This window comes from Thalia democratica, chromosome 2 (assembly GCF_965202585.1).
Source record: "Thalia democratica chromosome 2, ktThaDemo2.hap1.1, whole genome shotgun sequence".
NCBI lineage: Eukaryota > Metazoa > Chordata > Thaliacea > Salpida > Salpidae > Thalia > Thalia democratica.
Window position 1 is genome coordinate 86,874,073 of NC_139166.1, and position 24,015 is coordinate 86,898,087.

The 24,015-nt window shown below is 25.6% G+C and overlaps 6 non-coding genes across 6 annotated transcripts; 5 read left to right on the forward strand and 1 right to left on the reverse strand.

Annotated features, from left to right (window-relative positions):
• The first annotated feature begins 850 nt into the window (after window positions 1–850).
• Trnaa-agc (transfer RNA alanine (anticodon AGC)) lies at window positions 851–923 on the forward strand. The gene has a single exon. It is a non-coding gene; the product is annotated as a tRNA-Ala (tRNA).
• Window positions 924–2,869: 1,946 nt separating this feature from the next.
• Trnaq-uug (transfer RNA glutamine (anticodon UUG)) lies at window positions 2,870–2,941 on the forward strand. The gene has a single exon. It is a non-coding gene; the product is annotated as a tRNA-Gln (tRNA).
• A 4,378-nt stretch (window positions 2,942–7,319) lies between these two features.
• Trnak-uuu (transfer RNA lysine (anticodon UUU)) lies at window positions 7,320–7,392 on the forward strand. The gene has a single exon. It is a non-coding gene; the product is annotated as a tRNA-Lys (tRNA).
• A 4,500-nt stretch (window positions 7,393–11,892) lies between these two features.
• On the forward strand, window positions 11,893–11,964 carry Trnam-cau (transfer RNA methionine (anticodon CAU)). Its single transcript has one exon. It is a non-coding gene; the product is annotated as a tRNA-Met (tRNA).
• Window positions 11,965–11,972: 8 nt separating this feature from the next.
• Window positions 11,973–12,044, forward strand: Trnah-gug (transfer RNA histidin (anticodon GUG)). The gene has a single exon. It is a non-coding gene; the product is annotated as a tRNA-His (tRNA).
• Window positions 12,045–12,659: 615 nt separating this feature from the next.
• Window positions 12,660–12,732, reverse strand: Trnaa-agc (transfer RNA alanine (anticodon AGC)). Its single transcript has one exon. It is a non-coding gene; the product is annotated as a tRNA-Ala (tRNA).
• Window positions 12,733–24,015: the final 11,283 nt, after the last annotated feature.

A 24,015-nucleotide genomic window follows, 5' to 3' on the forward strand; every position in this document is an offset into this window, starting at 1 on the left:
TCAGCTTGGGTAAAAAAATTTAATACAAGTTTAACAATTGATCATTTATAGTTAAAAATTCTAAATAGTTTAGTTTTTTTACTAGTTGAACTTATTTTGTTATGAATAGTTTTAAAGTTATGAAAATTTAATTTTTCAGAATTTTTTGTAAGAATAAGTAAATTTTAACTGATGCTTTTTTACCTAATATACTTTTTTTGTGCGCAACTCAAATTACACAAGTAATCTTTAAATTTTTTTTTTGTTTTTTTTTTGTAGTAATGAATAGGTAAACAAAATGCTTATAGCTTTTATTATCATTAGAAAAAGAAAAACTGATAAAGAAAAACAAATGCAAGAAGTTCAAGAAAGATTACAGAGGGAAAAAGGTTTTCATGTTATTATTTTGATAGTTTATTATAAACTTGATTCTTATTACTAAACATATTTTCATTTACTATTCGCATATTGTTAAGTAATAAACTTAACTTACAAATTGAAGTTAAGTTTTCAAAACAAATAAATGAATACGTGTTGGAGTTATAAACAAAAATTTTATTCACATTTTTATGCGATATACAAACCCAACTTACAATAATTAATACTTTTTAATGTTTATTAGAGTTCAAATTTTTTGTTAAAGTATCTTTAGAATGCTTATAAATTGTATATTTACATTAAATTTTGATTATAGTTTATACTGTAAATCTATTAATCTAAAATAAATTAAAGTTAAAAAATCTTAATGAAGTCGTTAAGAGCGAAACACTAAACTATCCTTAAGTAACAATTCTTATTTGTTCATCACAATCTCTCTAAAAGCAGGTTAGGTGACAATAATATAAACGCAATTATTCGTCTTCCAACGTGTGGGGGTGTAGCTCAGATGGTAGAGCGCGCGCTTAGCATGCGCGAGGTACCGGGATCGATGCCCGGCACCTCCACTTTTTAAAAAATTATTTTGAGACATTTGTAAATTACCTTAAATCTTATCATTTCCACAATTTAAGTTTTTATAAATCAAGCAATCTAACACTCAGACAGTTGAAATAACTTATTGAAGTTTTTAATTTACTTTGATGTGCTTAATTTGTTAGAAAACTCGCTTTTTACAAAATTACTTTTTCTGACAAGTAAAAAAAATTTAATTTTATCAAAAACATATCATTATTCAATTAAAATTTAAACACTTTTTAGTTTACTTCTACTCAGTTTTTTGCTTACTGTTTGAAGTTTTCTTAAGTTAATTAGGCCAGTTTGATATAAAACAGTTTTAAAGTTGCTTTACTGATATGAAAATGAATAAAATCTAATTATTTTTGAACCCTGATTAGATATTGTACTTTTGTAATAAGGAATGTAGTAAATTTATGTACATTGAATACAAACAAAACCCTCAATTTTATAAAAAGTTGAAAAATGTATCGATTTACATTTACATGAATATTAAGAAGCTATAATATAGTTTTTTTTATATATTTTAGACTTATATAATCAAGCTAAATAGTTTTTGAACTTATTATTTATTATTACTTATTATTTAGTTTCAGAGTGAAACATTATTCATAAAATAAAGAATGCTTTTATCATACTTTTATTTGTTGTTATTAATATTTTTTAACAGAAGAAAAAGAAAGGCTTGAACAAGAACAAAAAGAAGCGGAAAAAAGAGGTTTTTATTTTTTACTTAGTATTTACTTTTATAATGGGTTTTATTGAGCTTGAAATTAAGTTAAATACCAAGTAGACCAAGTTATTATTTTCTACTCAAATGCTTAAACTTACTTGATTAAATCAAAGAACTTTTTTTACAAGTAAAACAAAACTAATAGATCCATTGTTTTTCAAAATGTTTGGTACTTTTTGGAATGATGGTTTTTTATCATAGAACTTTAGATAATAACTTTTTGTTTTATTTTTACAAATATATTTTTGCAGAGAAAACGTATGTGGCACCATTAGATCACAACTTATCACAATATGTGAATGATGTCATCAAAAATATTGAACCAATTCCAAGTTACAAAGAACAAGTTGTTGCCTTGGCTCAGTTAGTATAACTATTTTATTCTAAATAATTTCGAATTTATAAAGAACAAACTATTGCCTTGGCACAGCTAGTTTCATTTTATTTAATATAAATGATTATCAATTTATAATGAACAAGTTATCTCATTAACTTAGTTAGTTAAGGTGTTTTATTATAAATAGTTACCAAGTTATTTCACAGTTATATTGTTTAGTTTGTTATGGATAGTTAAGACTTATAAACAACTAGTTATTGCACTTATTTAACATAGATCTAGTTATTGCACTTATTTAACATAGATTTAATAAACTTTATATTTATACCATTTTTTACCTTTTTCTTTTAGTTTCAAAAATTAAAAGCTCTTATGCTTAGGCAATTATATATTTTTACATTAAAGTAATGACATTATTACTCGCAGCTTAGCGCAAAGTGCTTGAATAAAAAAAAAACAAAACAGATAAAACTTAAGTTGCATATTTTATTATTTGAACTTTTTTATCAAAATTTATATTGAACATAACATGTGTACTTAAAATTTTGTTTGTATATTTTATTTGTGATAAACTTTTAAATAGCATAGTTTCAGAAAGCTTGCTTTATAACAGTTTATTCAAAATATTTTGTTTGATACAACAGCTAATTATTATTTAATAAAAATTTAAGTTGCTTAAACTTAAAGTTAAAATTAAAATTTCAGTGTCTATTTAAAACAGTTACTTGCATTAAATTTACATTGCAACAAATATCTAGTTTACAAAGTAAGCTAAAACAAAGCCAAGCCATCAAACGTTTTACAAAATACACGTTTATGACGTAACAGTGTAAGTATATATACACAAAATATCGTGCTTTACCGTAGGTCCCGTGGTGTAATGGTTATCACACTGGACTTTGAATCCAGTAATCCGAGTTCAAGTCTCGGCGGGACCTTTTTTTAAAATTGTCATACCGGAAAAATACATCTAAAAGCTTTGAAAATGTTAAATTTTAATAGTCCATTTTTCATAAGCTTATAAAACTTAAGTTCTATTTTTAAAACTAGTTTGTTTTAACATTATGTTTAAACACTCAAAAATTCAAGTAATTAAACAAAATATTCTATGTGCTTTTAAATGGGTATTAATCTATAAATTTGCTTAAAAATTAGTTTAAAGTTGCATTATACTTTCTATACTAACAAATTAAAATATTATAAATAAATTTTTTAATTATTAATCAAAAATTTCTTTTGATCCATTTGTTTTTAATTAAACATTTTAAACAAGTTTTTATTGTAAATTTTTCAATTACTCAAAAGTTAGTTTATTAAAAAGTTATTTAGTTTATTAAAAACTTATCAAAACATTTAAGTTTATTTATAAAAACTAGATTTAACTTACTATAAAAAGTGAAAATTTATAGATTGCCTTACCGGTTTTTTTTTAGTTAAATTTTTTTTTTATAATTTTTTTATTATAAAATTACCTTAATGTTTTCAAAATATTTATGAAATAAGCAACTTTAATTTTCACATATCAAAGCTTGGAAAAATAACAAGCTTTGCTTTTTCAATTCAGCTGGTTCAAAAACTAATCAAATAGCATGTTTCGCATGAAAATATTTTTTGGAAATGTGCAAATTAAATTAGTTTAGTTATCATTTAAAGTTCATGTTGTAAATTTATTTGTTAATTTTTGATTTTTTCGATTTAATAAAAAGTAAACTGCAGAGTTTTTCACAAATTTTAAAGAAGGTGTGTTTTTTAGCATTTTTAGATTTAGATACTTAAGTTTTTTAATACTCCTTAGATTATAACTAAAGTTTATACTATTTTTATAGTTTCAGCTGATTTGATTTGAGCATAATTTTAATATTGTTATTAAACAAACACGTTTAAATAATTTTTCTAAACTGTTATTGCTTGATCTATGCATTACCTTAATAAATACTTATCTGAAACAGTTTTATATTAAACAATCAAATCACTATACACAGCATGTGTAGCTATAATGGTTTCAAAAATTAAACTATGCTATAATTTTAATACATATGAGAGTTATGCTGTTTATTTTTTCAAAGGTTTATTCTACAAACTAAGTTTCGCTCAACGAGTTCGTCAGTGCTTGAAACAAGTTAAAAAATATGAAAAATTATATTTAAAGCAATGGAAACTGTAAACTGAAAATAATTTTTCTCCTTTTATAAAGTCGAGACCTCTACTTATTTTTCAACATTCAATCCTATAACAACACATGAGAACTTAAACTATAGTAACCTTTCTATACACAGATATATTTATTCTAACCAATCAAATAACAGATACGTATCGTCATGCATGGGCGGTGAGGTGGAACGTGAGAGGTCACTAGAGTTCAACTGGCAGATTCACGTGGCCGAAATGAAAGTTCAATATGGGTCAAACGTGGTGCCACTGGGGTCTATTAAGAGGGGAACCTATTTTCACAGGGCTCTGCTTTATAAAGTGAGATTTTTGATTTTAGAAAAATGTGCAGTATTTTGTTTGATAAAAAGCTCGGAATTTATTTTTTTACATTATAAGGTGTTGGTTTATAATGAAAAATATACTAACCACTAATTTTTCTTTAAATGTTCGATAAATATTTTTTTGCTTATATAACAGCTTGTTTTTATAGCGCTTAAAAACAAACAAACAAAACTACTAAACAGAAAAAACAACCCCAAATAATTTTCAGGTGTTAGCGGACCGCATAGGTATTCCATGCACTTTAATAAGAGGCAACTACAATCTAGCTTGGAATGAAGTATTACTTTCAGGTAATATAAAGCTTTATAATATAATAAATAAGTATATATATATAACATTAACGTAGTGATGTTTTGAGTTATGTAAATCTATATATTATAATAATAAATATGTATATAAAAAAATAAGGTTAAACTTTCAGGTAATATAAAAACTTATTTTATATACTTTTATTTATAATAGAAAATATAAAATACAAATTACTTACAGGACCAGTGGGGTATCCCCCTTCCAAATACGTCATAGACCTCATGCACGAACCCGGATTGCTGATGAGGACCTCAAGCCCCCAGGCCCACGTCTATCAGACCATATAAGGGTATGTGTGGTACATATGACCATATTTGGAATATCACGTTGGTACATATGTACTTATATGGAATTTTATTTTAAGCACTTTTTGTTCGGTTATTTTTCTTTCTTTTATTTGTGTTATTTTGATTAGTGACATAAAAACTACAATTTTTTTTATCTTAGTTATCAGACCATACAAGCTCATTTACGGTCATAAATGTGTTAAAATATAATCGAATTGGCACATATAACCATATAATAGCAATAACTTATAATTTTTAAGATTTTAGGATTTTTTTTCTTATTAATTTCTTTCTAATATTTCATTTTTATTTGATGTTGAGAAAATTACAAGTTTTTTTTTTTGTCTTTTTCAAGGTATAAGTTCATCACATGTGTTTATAATGAATTACAAGTGGACATGTTGCCATATATGGTAATAACTGGTACACATGCCCATATAAGGTAAATTATATTTCACATATTTATAGTGAGCATTTAGTTTATACTACTTAATTTTGTGCTGTTTAAAAAAGTGACAAGTTTTAAGCTTACAAATAACTACTTTTCCTTATTGGTTTGAATTTGTTTTAACTTGACATTTATAGCTAAAGCCTTTTATTTTACTGATTTTAAGGAATTTTGTTCGGTTTAAATAACACTTAGTTTTGTTTAAGTTAGAAAAACACTTTAAAAATATGGTTTTCACACAAAAATATGGTGTTTTTTTAATTGTATTTAGCACTGTGTATTTACTTTCTAAAATATTTTTGGCAATACTTTTTTTACATGTTTTGTTAAACTGTGGTTACTTGTTCATATTACACTGTGTTTTAATAAATTCAAACTGTGTACTAAGGTTTGTATATAAACTTAATTGTTTAAACACTTTATTTAAGAATTAAATTATGTAAGTTAATTTTTAATAATAAACTTAATTTAATAATGCAAGTTATAATACAGCTTACTGTCTTAAAGTAACATATAAATTATATTGAATTGATTAAATTAAACTCAATAACTTACTGAATGAATTTTCAAATTTATGTTATATCGATTTAAAAAAATCAGTTTAAGATTTACAGTTTTCAAGTCTTTAAAAAAAATTAAATACTTGCTACAAATTGAGTAAGTATTTTCTTTTTACTTGTTAAAGTTTTAAAAGTAACTTTGTTATTTCAAACTAATAATTTTCTTAATGTATATATAGTGTTAGTACACATTAATTAGAAGCTTTACCTGACGAAAAAAATTTTAAGCTCATTTAGATAAAAAAGTTAGTAAGTTTATTCATCATACACTGTACAGTTTTTTAACTTTTGACCCATGCTTTGAACTAAAACTAACTTTATAAACTAATATTTATAAAAGACCAGTTTTTACAATAATAGCCATTACACAAAAACTGTTTAGACTTGCAAAGTTTTAAAATTATCTGCTTATTAATAAAAAATATAAAAATTTGTTGACTTAACAAAAGTATTAGTTTTCTAAACTTGAATAGTTTAATGGTAACTTTTCTAAAAAGACTGATAATAGTTATATAAGCGGTTATAAATGCCAACTTAAAAAACGTGTTTATGAAATATATTTCTTTTGATTAGATTTATATTTTTGCAAACAGTTTATGTAAGCACTCTGGGTATTTTGATTATTTCACATAATTAAATATTTTTTAAGAATAATTTCAGTTTATTAATTTGTATGAAAGCAAAACAATTATAATAACACAATCAAAATATTTGATTTTTAACTTCCTTGAACTTTTGATTGTGCACTAACTTTTAGTTTTAAATTCATACTTATTACTTATTAATAAGTCTAGTGATTTTAAACTTAGTTGTGTTTTGACTCTTGGTCATGATATTTTGTTTTAGATGTAGCATAACTAGTGTAGTATTTTACAATCTATAGAAAAGTTAACTTTAAAGCAGAAGTTCATTAGTTGTTGAAAAGCTGTTTTAAGTAATTAAAAAACAATGGTACTTTTTTTTTTAATTTACCTCATATGTAGATATTTATTAAAAGTTAATGTTTTAACATTTTATCCTAGCTTTTCAATAAAATTATTTTAAGTAAATAGCTTATTTAAATACATCTGGATATTTTAAGTTCAAAAATATTTAAATTCAAAGTACTCTTTGATAAAATTTGTTTCAACATAATTCAATGAGTCTTATACAAACAAAGTTTCAATTCACATCAGTAACACTTGTCTTTATAAACGCTAAAAACTAATTCCCATCGTGAGCCTGGCTAGCTCAGTCGGTAGAGCGTTGGACTTTTAATCCAACGGTCAGGGGTTCAAGTCCCCTGTCAGGCTCTTTTTTCAAAGTTTTATTTTTCATGTTTAAGCGTGCAACTAAGCTTCTTTTTGTTATTGCATGCTTTAAACTTATACGATACACTTACATTTATGCAAGTTTTTTTTGTTAGGCAATATGAAGTTTCTCTTTTATTATAACAACATACTTGTTCAAAAAAAATAAAATATTCTAGGGTATTTACAATTTACACATTTTTAATCAATCAAGTCCTTTTAGTTTTATTAACACAACAAGTTTTTAATAAATGTAAATATAAAAAACAACTATAGTTCATACAATAGTAAACCACTTATTTATATATGAGTTAAAGTAAAAACGTTTATTGAAAACAGCATATAAACTTTTACTATGGTGTCCTTAATCTTGTATGTTTTAAATTGGCATTTTTCTTTCAAACAAGCATTGAAATCGTTCTACCTTATGTATTTGATAATATTAAAAAGTAAAGTCTTATACTTACTCAAAAAATAAACATGTGTTAGTCTTGCGTTGAACTATAGCGATGTGTATATTTATGCTGGTAGATACCAGTTTAAAATTGCATTCAATGAGATGTCAGTATAACTTTACAATTTACGATGGTTTGTAACTTATTGTTATAAATTTTATAAAAATTATCTTTCTTCAAAAGAATCGTTACGTCACTACAAAGTTTAGATGTTTGTATTTTTTGAGCGAAATTCATTTTGTGTAACAATGTTAAGACTTTGAATTTTTTTGCATGATTCATTTGCTGTGATCAAAATTAGAATTAAAACTCAAATGCTTTCTATTAAAAACAATAAAAAGTAACAATACAACAAAATCACTGATTAAACTCACATGTTTGGTAATGAGTAAGAGTGAAAATACTTATATTTAATAGAAGAGATGAATTGTTTTACAGTCTAAAAAAAGTTTAATACAGAAATTCATAGGATGATTAAAAGCTTTGTTAAGTAGATTTGTAATTTTTTTTTTACTTAGATAAAAAAGAATACATTATAAATATTTTTCGATGAACACTTAACTTTTTATACAATGATAATTCGTTCAATCGGCATAAAAATTTAACTTTTGTATTTTTGAATTTTTATGTTATAATTTAATTTCATTTAATTGATGACTAACGTTTATATATATTTACTAAAAATTATAGCACAAAGATGTGTTATTAATTGTAAAATAAAATTTACTCGTAAAATTTAATATAGGCACATATGCTATACTAGCGCAGGGGTCGGCAAACTACGGCCTGCTTTATACTTCTCAGTTATAAACATAGCTTTTAAAACAACAAAAACTAATTGTGGATCATAACTTACAATTAGGCTGTTTATTTAATAGTTAGTTATTACCAGTTCTTACTTACTTTCTCGCATTTTTATTTAATATTTTTTTACCATAACCACTTTATATAACTGCGACCAGCAAAATGTTTTATCTGAAAAGTTTGCTTGGTAATTATAAAAATCTGCCGACCCGAGACTCTCGGGAGGCTTGAAAGTGTTAGCAGAGTTTGTAGCAATACTAGCGGCAATTGACAGATACGATTCATACAACTGACCGATTGAACTCTTGTGACCGAACTGTAAGAGTTAGGGCAGGGGTCAGCAAACTTGAAACCTGCAGTCCATGAGTACTTTTCAGATTAAATGTTTATAAATAATAAAAAGAAAACTTTTTGCTGTAAAGCTCGCAATTGGGACTTAATAAACTCGCACGTCCTCTTTTATTGATAGTTTAAACATATTTTTGTTTAAACATTTAAATTTTGTTTAAACATATTTTTGTTTAAATACAGTGTTTTTATGTCACTGACTAAAATCATTTTAAAACAACTGCGGCCAGCGGAATATGAGTCTTAATTCGCGTTTAGATAAAGTTAATTTTTTTTTTCAAGCGTACTTATATAAAGTAAGAGTAATACTATTAAGCTTCCCGTCGACTCCTTTTATAGCTACATATTTATTGGTGCATATTAGAACGTAAGCTGGTTTCCACCAGTACAAAATTGTATTTAGCGCTGCGGCCATGATGATGTACATTCAACTAGTATTAGCTTATGTTTTTATTCATGTCTATTGATTATTTTTGATATAAAACTGTGTTTACGTCACTTCAAAGTTCAGACGCAAATTTTGAACGAAACATTTTTTTGTATAAAAAAGTTAAGACATTTGAGTTGAATTGAAAGTTTTCGCATGAGTTTATTTGCTTTTATCCAAATCAGAACTAAATTAAATGTTTACTCTTTTAAAATAAAAGGTAAATATAACAAAAACACTAAGTTTTATTTTTTAGGAACTTGTTTAAGTGTGAATAAGAGTGAAAATATTCGTTACAATTAGCATGTCCATTTTACTTTAGAATTTTAAACCTACTATGTTTAAAACAGTCATATTATACTTCAAGTTAAATTTATTAAATTTACAACTAACGCTTACATATACTATTATAAAATTTTGAATATAAAATGTGCACACAGCTGCTAGTTTTATGTTGAAAATGCAATACCAAACAGCTTTTACAGATTTATAGCTGCTTAATAAATTTTATGCCGGTTTTCACCAGTGGAAATTTGCATTTAACGAAACAAGAACTAAAGTTTATCTATTCTATGTAAGCAAAAACTAGTTTCTATTTTTTAACTTACAAATTATTTTTTCTACGAAGTATTTACTACGTCACTAAACAGTTTAGATGTACTTAATTCGCGAAATTTTTTTGTTCGAATGTGATTTTAATGAAGTTTTTGAACAAGATCAATATCATAACTTTATCTTCAATCAGTAAAATGCATAGATTTAAAATAAAGACTTACTAAAATTAAACCAATGTTAGCCACAGAAAATTCAGCAACAAATAAAGTCCTATGTTTGATAAGCTGGTTTATATCAGTTAAAATTTAAAGCTAAACTAGCCATTAAGGAACCATTAACCGAAAAAGATTGCTAGTAATTTGTTATATGTTTTATAACATATTTATTCTTTAAAAAGGGCCACGTCATTACTAAATTTAAATGCATTTTTAAGCGAATTTTTCTGTTTGAAACAGTTGTGATTTTGATAAAAAAAATTTTGCATGAGTTTATTGCTGTATTTTTGAAAACAGAAACCAAGTTAAGAGTTTTATTTTAGTAATAACTTGTACTAGAAACACTGGCGAATAAAAAATGAGTTTAATTAAGTTAAAACTATATTCTAACAAAGCAAGTGTTTCGTAAGCAATATTTCGCTCAATGTGCTCATCAATGTAAACAAAATTAACATTGAAGGCATGTAGAAGATAGTTATAGTAAACAGTAATTATTGGCTTAAAAGTATTAAATAATTACTTCCTATATACAAAACGATTTAAAATAAAAGGATATTAAGATTTTTATAGTTTCTGCAAAAACTATTACAAAGTACACAAATATCAAGCACTAGTTATATTGTTCATTGATCAAATGTATACCGGTTTACACCAGTTTAAAGTTTTTTGAAAGATTAGACTATCTACACAATAAACACTAAATTAATTGTAACTTATTTTATGCAGTATAAATAAGTTTTTCATCAAAATAATCGATACGTCACTATAAAGTTCAAATGTACTTTACATTTTTTATTTTTTGTATAAAAAAGTTGTGATTTGTTTCAAACTTTTTGCTTAAAATCATTACTGTATCTTTTATAAGAATATTAATTAAGAAGTTTACTTATTATAGAATAAGTTGAACTATTTTGAAATGTTACGAAGTTTTAAACCAGGGTTTTCCAGAGCGAGCCAAGTGGCCACCTTGGGGGCCACGAGCAGCAAAGGGGGCATGAGGTCATAATTTGAAACTTACACTAGATTTTTTAGAGTTGCAGATGAAGAGTAAAAAAAAAACCTTAGTTGCTTTCAATGGTAGTTTTCGAGTAATCTTGTTGAACTTGTTGAAATTTCAGTTCATAGTTACTAAAAATTAAATTGTTTTTATGTCATTAATGGAAACTTTTTTGTCTTTAGTACTTATGAAATTTAATTATTCTATAAAGATGTTTTTATGTACATAGTTTGTTGTAACTTATTGCAATTTTCATTTCTACAATCTAAACACTTTTAATAACAGATATTAACTAAAGCCGAAAATTTAATTTACAAAACTAATTGTGATAAATTCATAATTTGTAAAAAAAAAGTTTTAATATAGTACAATTTCAGTCATTTATACATAAAATAAAACGCTTTAAAAATTTTAAAAGCTTGCATGTTATTAAAGAAAACTTATTAAATGAGCTAACAGTTTATAATTTCACCATTGAACTATAGTAGTTGAAAAGTGTTATTTATTATTCAATTACTGAAACTTTTTGTTCATTTACCACTTACAAACGCTTCAAACTTTAGTTGACTTAAAAACTATAAAAAGCTTTTTAACTTGTAAAGCGCGCCAAAGTTTAATTAGCAGCTTAAGTGTGTGTTTAGCAATTAGGAGACGCGCAGCAAATTCAGAGGTATATAAATGCAATTAGAATGAAATACAAACAGCAGAGTGGCGCAGCGGAAGCGTGCTGGGCCCATAACCCAGAGGTCGATGGATCGAAACCATCCTCTGCTACATTTTTCGCTGTAATCGTATAGTGGTTAGTACTTCACGTTGTGGTCGTGACAACCCAGGTTCGAATCCTGGTTACAGCAACATTTTGCTTTAAATTTTAAGTACTGAATAAATGATATTATATTATTGCTTTTATTTATTCTTTATTAAAAATGCGTAAAGTATTTAAATATCTTTAAATAATTAGAAAACTTTTTAAGGAAAAGTTACATCACTGTTTGATAAATTACAAACTACTTGGAAGCTTTATCATTCTTGAATTTGGTTTAGTTAACTAATACTAATATTATTTTTCTGAAGTTATTCAATGTTGTCTAAACACATGTACTGAACTTTTCAGTTTCAGAATAAAGTCATTTATCTTTTCATTATATCGTTTACTAAAAATTTAGCTTAACACTTTAACTAAATAAATGTTTTTTACATTAAGAGCACTACAACACAACACCTAAGTTTACATCTAACAGCTTTATAATATAGTTGTTTCAGACCATACCTTGTACTTACAAGCTTTTTTTAAACTTTAATATTATTTTGTCTCAGAAAATGCTTTTAGATGCTTTATAAGCATAAGTTTTAATTAGTCAGTGCTTTCATATGTTTGTACTTTATTGGAAAAATTTAATAATCTGTATTTTATAGAGAAGAAGGTTATAATGATATAGTGCAGTTTCATTTATTAATAAAATAAAATGTGGAGGTGCCGGGCATCGATCCCGGTACCTCGCGCATGCTAAGCGCGCGCTCTACCATCTGAGCTACACCCCCACACGTTCGATTTCGAGTAATTGCGTTTATAAAGTTGTTAGAAACAAGTTCAAAGCTATTGGTCAATATAATTCACTTGCGCAAAGGAAGTAATAAAGCACATGTTAATCTTAAGCAGCTATTTAAAAACTAACTACTTTTCACATAAATTTTTTTGTTCAATATCTGCTTTTCTATTTATAGCTTAGTAATTTTACTTTTTAATAACAATTGTACAACTAATAAAGCTGGTTAAAATATTGATTCCTTAAAATAACATTTATGTATCAGTACTGTTTTTAATTCAAAATAATTAGGAACATTCTAACTTACTATTTTAAAAAGAAAAAATAAATAGAAAATGTAGAAAAAAATAGCATTAACATTACGACATATAAACAATATTAAACATACAGAAACAAAATAAGACTTTTTTCAAATCTTCACAAAAGCAACAGCTATATCTATACCAAATAAAACATAACTTTAAAAACTAGCTGATATAAACTTTTTCATCTTAATTTTTACTTTTACTTATACTTCATCAGTTTACTGTAGTTTTAACCTAAGTCTATACTACTACTTGAATTAAAACTAGTCTAAAATCTGATTAACTTTGAAATCACTTATTGTTTTTGATGAAAATGATTTTTATATAACTACTGTTTTTAATCTTCTTTGAAACTTTTTAAAAATTGATTATTGATCCATTTTAAGTTTCTCAAAAGTTTGACCATATAGTCATTAAGTAAACAAAAAGTACATGTTTATTATACTTATAGTTTATTCTGTCATAAAAAACTTGTAAATATGTAATCGAAAGAAACATGTAAGATGAGCTATAAACTTTTATATTTGTTTGTTTAGAGCTTTTTTGTAAAACGAAACTAAATTTCAACGAAATATTATTCAGTTTTAAATCAGCTTTTTAAGCTAAACACATTTTTACAAATAATGGAAATGAAACTTTTTGTTTTGACATTTTTAGCAATTGTCCAGCTTACTGTCAGTGAAAACAACTCATCCAATGTAGTTAAACCAGGTTAGTTGGCAGTTTAATATTTAATCTAAAGTAGATGTAAATTTCTAGCTTAGTAAAGGTATTTTGATTTGAACTTAAGTTATTTTGCTTAAAAAGTTATAAGTTGTTAGAATCAAAGTTACTATGAAAATATCAGCTACTTTTGTAAACAATGTTTTAAATGAAATATGACAATGTTTGTATTAAAATACTTCCTCGTAGTTTTAATTATGCTACGGTTTGTATTTTTTTTAAATAGCAGATACCAGCAAATAAAGTGGATAGAAAATACATAATTTTTAATTAAACAATAAAAATGTGCTTTTATTATAAAATTTCGAATAGTAGACGTTTATACATAAATATTGTAAAAAAAAATTTGCACTGAACAATACTTAATTTTTCAAAGAGAATAAGATAAATAAATAGAATTTTACTAATAAGAAATACTTACTTTAACCGCTTATCAAAAGCGCATCTAACTTTTAATCTGTTAATAAAGGCTGTTATGTCAAATAACAACAAAATATACATTTGTAAAACGTTATTAAAGGTTTACATCATTTAGTTTTTTTAATATATGCTTTTCATGACCGCTATATAAGTCTAAAAACTATTCAACACTTGGAGTTTTGCCAACTTACAATTTACAAGCTTTCAACTTACTATGATCAATATTATTTGATATAAACTTGATTCAATATTATACTTATTTGAGCTTCAATAAATTTTCACAAACATACTTTATAAAAATTAAAGTTTGGACTTGTGATGTTTCAATGATAACTTGGTAATTTTCCAGGGAAAGTCCCCAAATTTTATTTTTTCAGGGAAAGACCCGTGGTTGAGAAACCCAGATGACGACATGACGAGCAAGATAGTGGGAGGGACGGACGCATACTTGGGGGAATACCCGTACCAATGCTACCTGCAAATAAGGGTTTCCATGACAATGGCTAGCAGCTGTGGGTGCTCAATTGTTAGTGATGAGTGGGTGGTCACTGCTACTCACTGTACTGTCGGGTTTGTTATTTGTTCTATAAATTAATTATTTTATATATACATTTTAATTAAATTAATTGTCATTGATGAGTAGGCTGTTTGAATCATAAAAATTTCAGTTTAAAAAATAACAATTTGAGTTGGTTTGAAAAGTTTTAATTGTTTGTTTATTTCAATAAATATTATTTGATAAGTGGGTAGCTACTGCTAAAACATAGTTTTGTTTATTTTGTAGCTTTTTTTATTCAAGTCAATTGTCAATAATTAAATGGTTGTTACTGCTATACAGTACACACTGTACTATTGGGTTTGTTTTGCTATTCATAATAAATAAACAGTTTTAAAACTTAAATTAATTTATTTGTTTATTGCGTTCAAACATGCAGTTACTGATTAAAGCTCATCAGTGTATGATTTTTAGTAATTTGCAACAAATTCAAGTTATACTATACCACTTTAACAGAAAATTTTTGTATATACTGTTTTTGCTTCACCTACTACTATTACCACAAAAAAAAATTTAAAGTTTTACGACTGAAACCTAATAAAACATGTTCTTGTAACATTTCAGCAAATCGGCAAACGTTATGTTGGTGGCGGTCGGTTTTGTGAATTTTGAAGACCTAAATCGAGGTAAAAACGGAAAAACTGTGAATGTTGCACGAAAAATCGAATATCCAGGTTTAAAGTTAGTTTATATTTATCTAAGTACAACAGTTTTAGTTATTTATTTGTCTGTTAAGTATATAGATTAAAATAAGTTTCGTGATTAAAGTGTTAAGCTTAATAGGTGCACTGCTAAAACTAAAATTCCAAGCCTTACTTGAAGTCGAACAATATCTGAAACTTTTATATTATTATAGCGTTTTTCCTCGAGCTTTAAAACTAAATAATCTTTGAACAATATTTTAAGTCTATACAAAAAGATTAAAAAACTGTTTAAACTTGCATTGCATACAAAAAAGACTTGTTAATGCTTTGGAAAAACTTCAAGTTAAACAAATAATAAAAACTACACAGGATATACTGATCCCAACAAAGGAAAAGACATCACATTACTGAAACTGAGGACAAAACTAAAGTTTAACAAATATATTGACAAAATTAACTTGCCACCCCAGGGTGTTGACATTCCTGTGGGCAGTACTTGTGTCATTACTGGGTTTGGAGCCCTTTCTGAAGGTTGTTTCATGAATGATATTTTTACTTACTTAACTTATTTTTTTAATCTTTATTTAGACTTCAAATCTTTTTTGATTACTACTTGTTGTTAATAACAACCCCTATATGATTTACAAATAGTGTTATATTATGATTTATGAACTGCTTTGTTTAAGGACTTTGAAAGAATAAAAAAGTATTTAAAACGTTCAAGTTTTAAATACAGCTCTTTACACAGTACAAACTAAAGTTTAGCTATTTAAAAATTAAAGTTTAAGTCTAAAAGTTTTAAATAGACATAATTTTATACTTAACAACTTCTATAATTTATTTGCAAACAACTCAAACAGGAGGACAATCATCAGAAACGTTGCAGAAAGCAAATGTAGAAGTGTTCAGTAATCAGCAATGTGAAGATTGGTACTCTAAACTGGACAGGAGATTTAATATGATAGACACACTGTTATGTGCTGGGTTAGTTTATGTAGGAGTTTAAAAAAGAGTTTGTGAGATAGTAAAGCTTTTTGCAAACTAATTGATTTTTTATAATTTTTGATATAAATACTTACTTTATTGAAACTAAACCAATGGAGAGGTTTCAAAGCTTTTTAATCTTTTCGTTAATTGAATAAAAAACCTGTTTTGGATTTTAAATAATTCTTACTGACATAGGTTACATTTAAAGTACTCTTATAAGTTACTAGACTGTTAAAAATTAGTTTAGACAATATCAAAGCAACGTTTAGTGAGCTCAAACTATAAATATTTTTTAAAATAACTTGACATCTGAAATTTACACCGGTAGTAAATAAAAATATTTTAAACTTATCCTTTCAGAAAAGCATACGGTACAATAGACTCATGCCAGGGTGACAGCGGAGGACCACTTGCCTATTACGAGAACGGCAAACCGTACTTGCACGGGATCACAAGTTTCGGGTACGGGTGCGCCAGGCCCATGTACCCAGGAATTTACACCAGGGTTTCTGAGTATTCGGACTGGATACGAAAAATTATCGGTGAAAGTCAGTTTTCATTCAGAGGTTAATCGATAAAATTGAGTTATTGTATTGTAAACTTAGCGTCTGTATAGTTTCATATATACAAAAATCTTTTACGTGTATGGATAAATGTTTAAGCGTGAAACTGTTCTACAAGAACTATTAATTTCTTAAACTTAGCATAATAAATAAAAGCTTTTTTGAAACGATTAAAAAAATAAATATGGTCTAAAAATTTATATTTTTAGGTTTCAATACTATACTATTTATGAATTAAAAATAGTGAACTGTTGAAAGAATTAAAAGCATTCAACTTTAATACAAAGTGTTTCTTAAAAATCTAAGTAGTTGCATAGCTTTGTTATTGAATTGCATTAAAAAAGCTTTCTGACAAAAGTTACATTGCTTTTAAAGTTTTTTATACACTATCTAGAAGAAATAAACATCAAGTTATTAAGTTTTACTTATAAAATTTTTATTTGCATTTGTAACATTTTTTTTTAACTTTATATTTATTTTTAAGTTTTATTAAAACAGTTTTAAATAATAAAAAATTCAAATATGCTTATAATATACTAATAACCAATTCAGTTCGACTGTTCAAGTAATATTTCAAGTAGAGCAATAAAACGTTTTGATTATCATTTTGGATTTTCAAAAACTTTTAATCTTGATTAGCCGGATTATTATCGGCTTTTAAAATTTAAAAGAAATATGAGAATGAAGCAACAATAACATTTCAGATTAAAATTCACTTTAAAAATATATATTTGAAATAATTAAGCGTTTGTGGTGAAAATAATGACGTCAGTAATACATTTATAATGCGAACTATTTTTATATCGCATTTTAGTTTATATTGCAAATAGCGTAGTTTAGTTTGTAATGCTAAATATTTTTTAACGCATTTTAACTTATACTGATCAACTTATCTCGTTAAAACTTAGTTTACAACACATTCTATCTTTTAGTTTGAAATCAGTTTAAAAAAGACAAATTTATAACTCTTATAAATCATGTACTACAAGTGAATTTACATTGTCTATTAACATAAATATTTAAAAAAGAACTTGGCTAAAGTTTTGAACAAAATTACTGTAAAAAAAATCAAAATTTAATTTAAACTCTGAAGTTATTGCTAAAACTTCTTTTTAATGCCATATGATTTATAACAGATTCAAGTGCAAAAGTTTATTCTGTTAGCTACATCTTTTTAAGCTACAGATTATTTGTTAATCATTCGATTAAATTAGATTGGCATATCCCTATAGATGGCTATATGATTAATAAAAAAATTAGGCTTCATTTTAATCTCTTGTATTCAACTAGTTTACTTTTTTTAATCAACAAAAACGATTTTAAGTTAGGTAATTGTTTACAAACTGTTGTTGTAGCACAGCTAGAATTAATACTTATATATTAAAGATATTAGAAATAAATCATGTTAACTGTGTTATTTACGACTTGAAATTAAGATATTTTGCTAATTTACAAGTATGAATAGTTGTAGCTAAAATACTGATGAGTATTGTTTAATTCAGGGGTCGGCAAACTGCGGCCCGCGGGCCAATTGCGGCCCGCGAAGGGTAAATCTGCGGCCCGCGAGCACGTTATTTTTTTGAATTGAATGCGGCCCGCGAAATAAAATTTCGTGGCCCGCGAGGATGTAAATGTGGCCCGCTGAGCAAAAATATATTTCAAGTTGAATTTTTTCGGTAATTCGATTTAATTTGATTAGTTTGGTTTTAAGTCTCTGTATAATATTTAAAAATAATTAGAAGAAATTACTGCTTTAGTTTATAAATGTGAAAAATACAGATTAGCATTCTAACAGGATATTTTTCTCAGCTTCATAATAACTTAATTTCACAACAGCAAGTAATTAACTGAAAAAAGAGTGTAAAGAGTGCTCGGATTTAATAACTTAGATATATAGTACATATTTATTAAATAAACTAAATGCAAATGTTTTCCGTTTTGTACAAAAGTAATGCACAGTAATTAACTAAAGTGTCATTTCTTTATATTATAGCTTAGTTATTCTTTTTCGATATTTTTCATACCTAAGTTTCCTTTATAGATTTTTTATTTGTAAATGTTATATTTTAGTGTAAAAACATTAAACATAACATAGTAATAAGAAATAAGGTTTATTTGATTTTTGTTTTGACACATTTTAATTTTTTTAAAGTTTTCTTTGCACTTTGAATTAATTTCTATGCACACCAACTTAAAACGATGCTCATACTTTAAACCACTTTTTATTTAATACTTTAGTTAGTTAAAGTTTAGTTTATGCGTAGTTTTCTAACATTGTTGTTACTACATGTAATATCTAAATTGTACACACACATTTAAAACAATATATATGACATAAATTAATACAGTTTTTGTTAGGTATACATTTTCATTTTTGAAACATTTTTTTTGTCAAACTTAGTTAATTTTTATGCTTGCATATCAATACACACAATTGCTGTTTTTTTAGCTACCTTTTCAATATAAACTAGATTTAGGGATGGTGAGTTTATTAAGTTTGTACATTGTTAATCCAAATAGTTCAAATTCATTCAAATAAACAACTAAACATAGCCACACACTCAGACTATCACTATTTGAAGACTTTAAATCTCAGGCCAACTAAGTAAGTTTTTGGCTAGAATTGAGTTTTGTATACAAAAATATCAGGAATGTTTTTGTTGACTCAGGCTGGCTTTTTTGCTTTAAAGAGTGGAAAATTAAACTTATTGTGTATGTTTTGCTCAATCCACAGTGTTAGTTTGAGCTATAATATATATTAAATTTTAAGTCTTGCAGCTAATATAATCTAAAATGCTATTTATTTTATTGTGTACATTTAAGTGTGAACAATCAGTGTTGCCAAAAAACTTTAATCCCGGAAAAGCTTTGAATTTGAAAACTTATGCTTAAAAATTCTGGGAAATAACTTGAATTTGAAAATTTTTGAAAAAACCTAGAATTTCAAACAATTTTTACATGTAAAGTAAAAAAATTTCGATTTGTCACAAAAAACTTATCAAATAAATATTTTTCTATTAGAAAATATATTAAAGTAGCTTAACAGTATTTTTTAATTTTAATATATTTGTTAAGACATTTTTTTCAACTTTAAATAAACTTTCTACTAAAAATAAAAGAAGGAATTGAACTTTCAAAAACTTTGTATTGGTGCATTGCACCTTTGCTTGTAAAATTTCACCGATTGTTGTGCTTCGCTTTGAAACTAAACCAAGAAATTCTACTTAAATGTCAAAGTTAATTAAAATATCTCAAATAAAAATTCTCAGCTGAGCAATAGTTTTTTTATCAGTGCTCTCATGTTAAGTAATTGATTAAAGTCCTAATTTGATCTATGCGACTATAACTTTAATGCATTTCATAAACACGACGTCTAGTTGTCATTAAAGAAATTAACAAAATATTTTCATTACCGCCAAAATAAATTCTTTAGAAAAGTTTTCAATTATAAACGGTATCTCATTTTAATTAATAAATTTTGCTACTTTATAACGTGCCTTATCAATTTTTGCTGATCTTTCTGTAATTACTGAAGATAATCATGTGCTTTATTGGAAAACTGACTTTGGTGATTTGTTTTTTTATTGTTTCTCTAATAACTCCTGACTAACGTATTTTTTATTCTTGTAGCTCGTCTTAAATTTTACAATTACTATTTTTAAATACAATATTCTTATTTCAGATAAAGAATTGCTAAAATGCTTAATAAAAAATAAGTTTTTCTATTACTTTAATGACTCAATAGAATTTTATACTTTTGTTAAATTTGTTTAAGAATCTTAATTGTCCATTCCAGCTGACTTATATTTTTTTTGCATGTAATTTATTTACTGTTAATAACCTTCGTTATTTCTTTATGTTGTTAACTTTATCTTAACTGGGTTGCTACACAAACAGGCTATTTTAAAAGCTTGAAAACTCAGGTGTGTGTGAAACTTTTATTTCAATCACTTTAAAGAAATCTTTCAATTTTCAGAATAGTTTTTATGATTGTAGTGTAGTTTACTAATTGTAATTTGTTCTTGTTTTCTTACATTTTGTGTCCTTTTTGATAATGATGATATTTTTACTAGGTATTTAAGCTTGATTAACAACTATTTATTAGCTTTTTCAACTTTTAATAAACTTAGGCTGGTTTGATACAACTTAGACATTTTTGCTTTTTAAGTGGCAACCATGTAAAATGCTAATTATCAATAAGGTTTTTTATTAGAATTTTCGAGAATTAATTATGTTAAAAAATTGTTTTAGCTTTTTGGATAACAAACATGTATTAATTTTATTAAGTTAACTAATTGATAAATTTTCTAATGAGTGTAAATTATTTAACACAAAAAAACTTTTTGTTGAAGTAAGTATTCTTAGAAATAAGAAAAAAGGGTTGATAATATAACAAGTGTATAAAAATAACCCATAGATTGTCTTTGAAGTTAGTTTTTTATAGAGAGTTAGGTTGTAAGTAAAATTACAAAAGTATTAAGTTTAACTTATTAAGTGCTTATGAAAGTACATAGTTTATTAACACTTAAGCATATTAGTCAATGTAAATTCTATTCAAATAAATATTAATAAAGATAGGCATTCTATGTGTAGCTAAAAGTCATTAAAAAAAATATAGTTAATAAAAGTAAAACCAAAATATTATTCAAGTGTCACTAAAACTAAAACTGCGGCCCGCGAAGACTTTGGAAACTTGAAATTTGGCCCGCGACCACCAACTACCTGCCGACCCCTGGTTTAATTGCAAATAATCAAAGGATAGTTATGATATCATCAGACTATTTATAATGCTAAATATTAATAGCAAAATTTAGTTTATATTGTAAATTAGTTTTAATTACAATTTGAATTACAATACGAATTGTTTTTTATCGCACTTTATTTTTTGTTACAAACTGCATTTTAAATTCATAAATTTAGTGAAATGTTTGTATATATGTTTGGTTGTTTAGGTTCTTGTTTTAAGTTTAGTGTCGCAAAATTACTAAGATAGTTTTTTTAACAATACTAACACTATTTAATTGATTTTTAGCTACTTTTATACTAATTAACAAATACAGGAACGTTTTAGATAAATTCAATTATTTGCTTTCTTTAACGTCACTCGTTTTTAACTATAATGTACAAATGAGCTGCTTAGTTGACCTAAAAGAAACTGCATTTTGTGGCATAAATAAAAAAAAAACTTAGGAAAATATTAAATATATATAAGAAAATAATTGAATTTTGTACTATTATTTTGTGTAAGTTATTAGAGCAACAACAAATAACAGTAACAATTTTTATAAATACCAAGGTATTTTACTGATCAACTTTACTTAAACTTTTTATCAAATACTTTATTAAAGCGATAAACAAGACGGTTATCATTTAGAATTTATTTAATTTAAGTCTTTATTAGCTGTAACATTAACTTTTAAAATTTTAACAGAAAATTGAATTATTTACGGTAACAATAACATGCAGCAATATAAGTTATTATAATGAATTCATTGCAAATAACTGAGCGTTTTTGGTGAAAATTGTGACGTAAGTAAAATATTTAAATTGCATATTATTTTGAAGCGTATTTTATTTAAATATTGCAAACAGTTTTGTTATGTAACTTAGATTTTAATGCATAATATTCTATAACGCATTATACCTTATCTTGCTTGACTATTATCGGTAAAACTTAATCTATAAGATACTTAATTTTAGTTCCAAATACGTTTAAATAAAATTGTTTTATACCTTGTATTTCTATATAGTGCAAGTTACTAAAAGTTTTATTTTAAACATATATTTTTTTAAATCTAATTCAGCTTTTTTTTTAATTTGTTTTTAGTAGAAACTTATTTTCAACAAAACTTTTGTAAAAATAAAGCAAAACTTTAGTTCAAATTCTAAAATAATAGTTTAAGCCACATTTTACTGTTATTTGGTTTATAATACATTTTGTCTATATTATAATAAACATATATAAATTATTATAGTTTATTTGAACAAAAAAGGCATTCAAAATATTTAGTCCTAGGATTTTCCGCACGAATTGATTTTCGGTTAAGGTTCCACGTTATTTGTTTAATCTTAATAACTTTAAAAATTTTATGTATTGAATTAGTGATTAGCGATAGGGTTGCTGGTTTTGATAAATTTTGAATTTATAAAACAAAAAATTAGTACGATGCCAAAATAGAACTGATTAATCACTATAAAAATAATAATCCATAGTTTCCAAACAAAGCTGCAATAAACTCAATTTTACTGTTTATCTTACTTATCTCTATTTATATTAGACACAAATATCGGAAACTGTGACTCTAAATGCTGATTAACAGTTAAAGTTGCCTCTCAGTTATTTTTATTCGTTCCTTAAATATTCAGGTCATCTTTTGGTTTACCTTTTGACTAAAATTTGTTTTTAAATTTTCACGAAACAATAATAAACAATTAATTAACTTGAGGCAACACAATACATTATAAATAAATTTTTAGCGCTTAGTTTAGCGATGACAACTTTTAGTTTAGTAAAAACTTAGTTGAAGATGTTGTACTTTGAATTTAACTTCAAAATCAGATATTAATTTAATGATTAAGAGTAATTTTTACTAGAAAGACAATTTAAGAAACTAAAATTGACATAAAATGATTTAAAGTTAAATATAAGTACAACAATCAGTAATCTAGATGAAGCTAACATGCTGTCTACTCGTTAGTATCATTAACTTGTTAGTAGTGGTTATTACTTCTTTTATCAATTTAGAAAAAAATTGAAAATGCCTTATGCAAGTATGTAATCAAATTAGCTATAAAAACGTATCTTGTGTGTTTTGAAAATAAACTATGGTATTTTTATCGTTTTTTTAAGTGCTGCAATTGGTTAATACTGGGGTACTTTGACACCACTAAAGCTTGATAGATTTTTACTAAATACACAAGGTTCTTCTGACCAAGTCTCATTTTCTACATCATAAATTAAAGAAGTACTCTTTCTACTTTGAAATACAGCAAGTTTGATACCAATCAAAATAACGACAAGTGGGCAACCTAAGTAGATTTAATTAACAAAATTTTTTACAAGTCGAGTCATAAACTTCA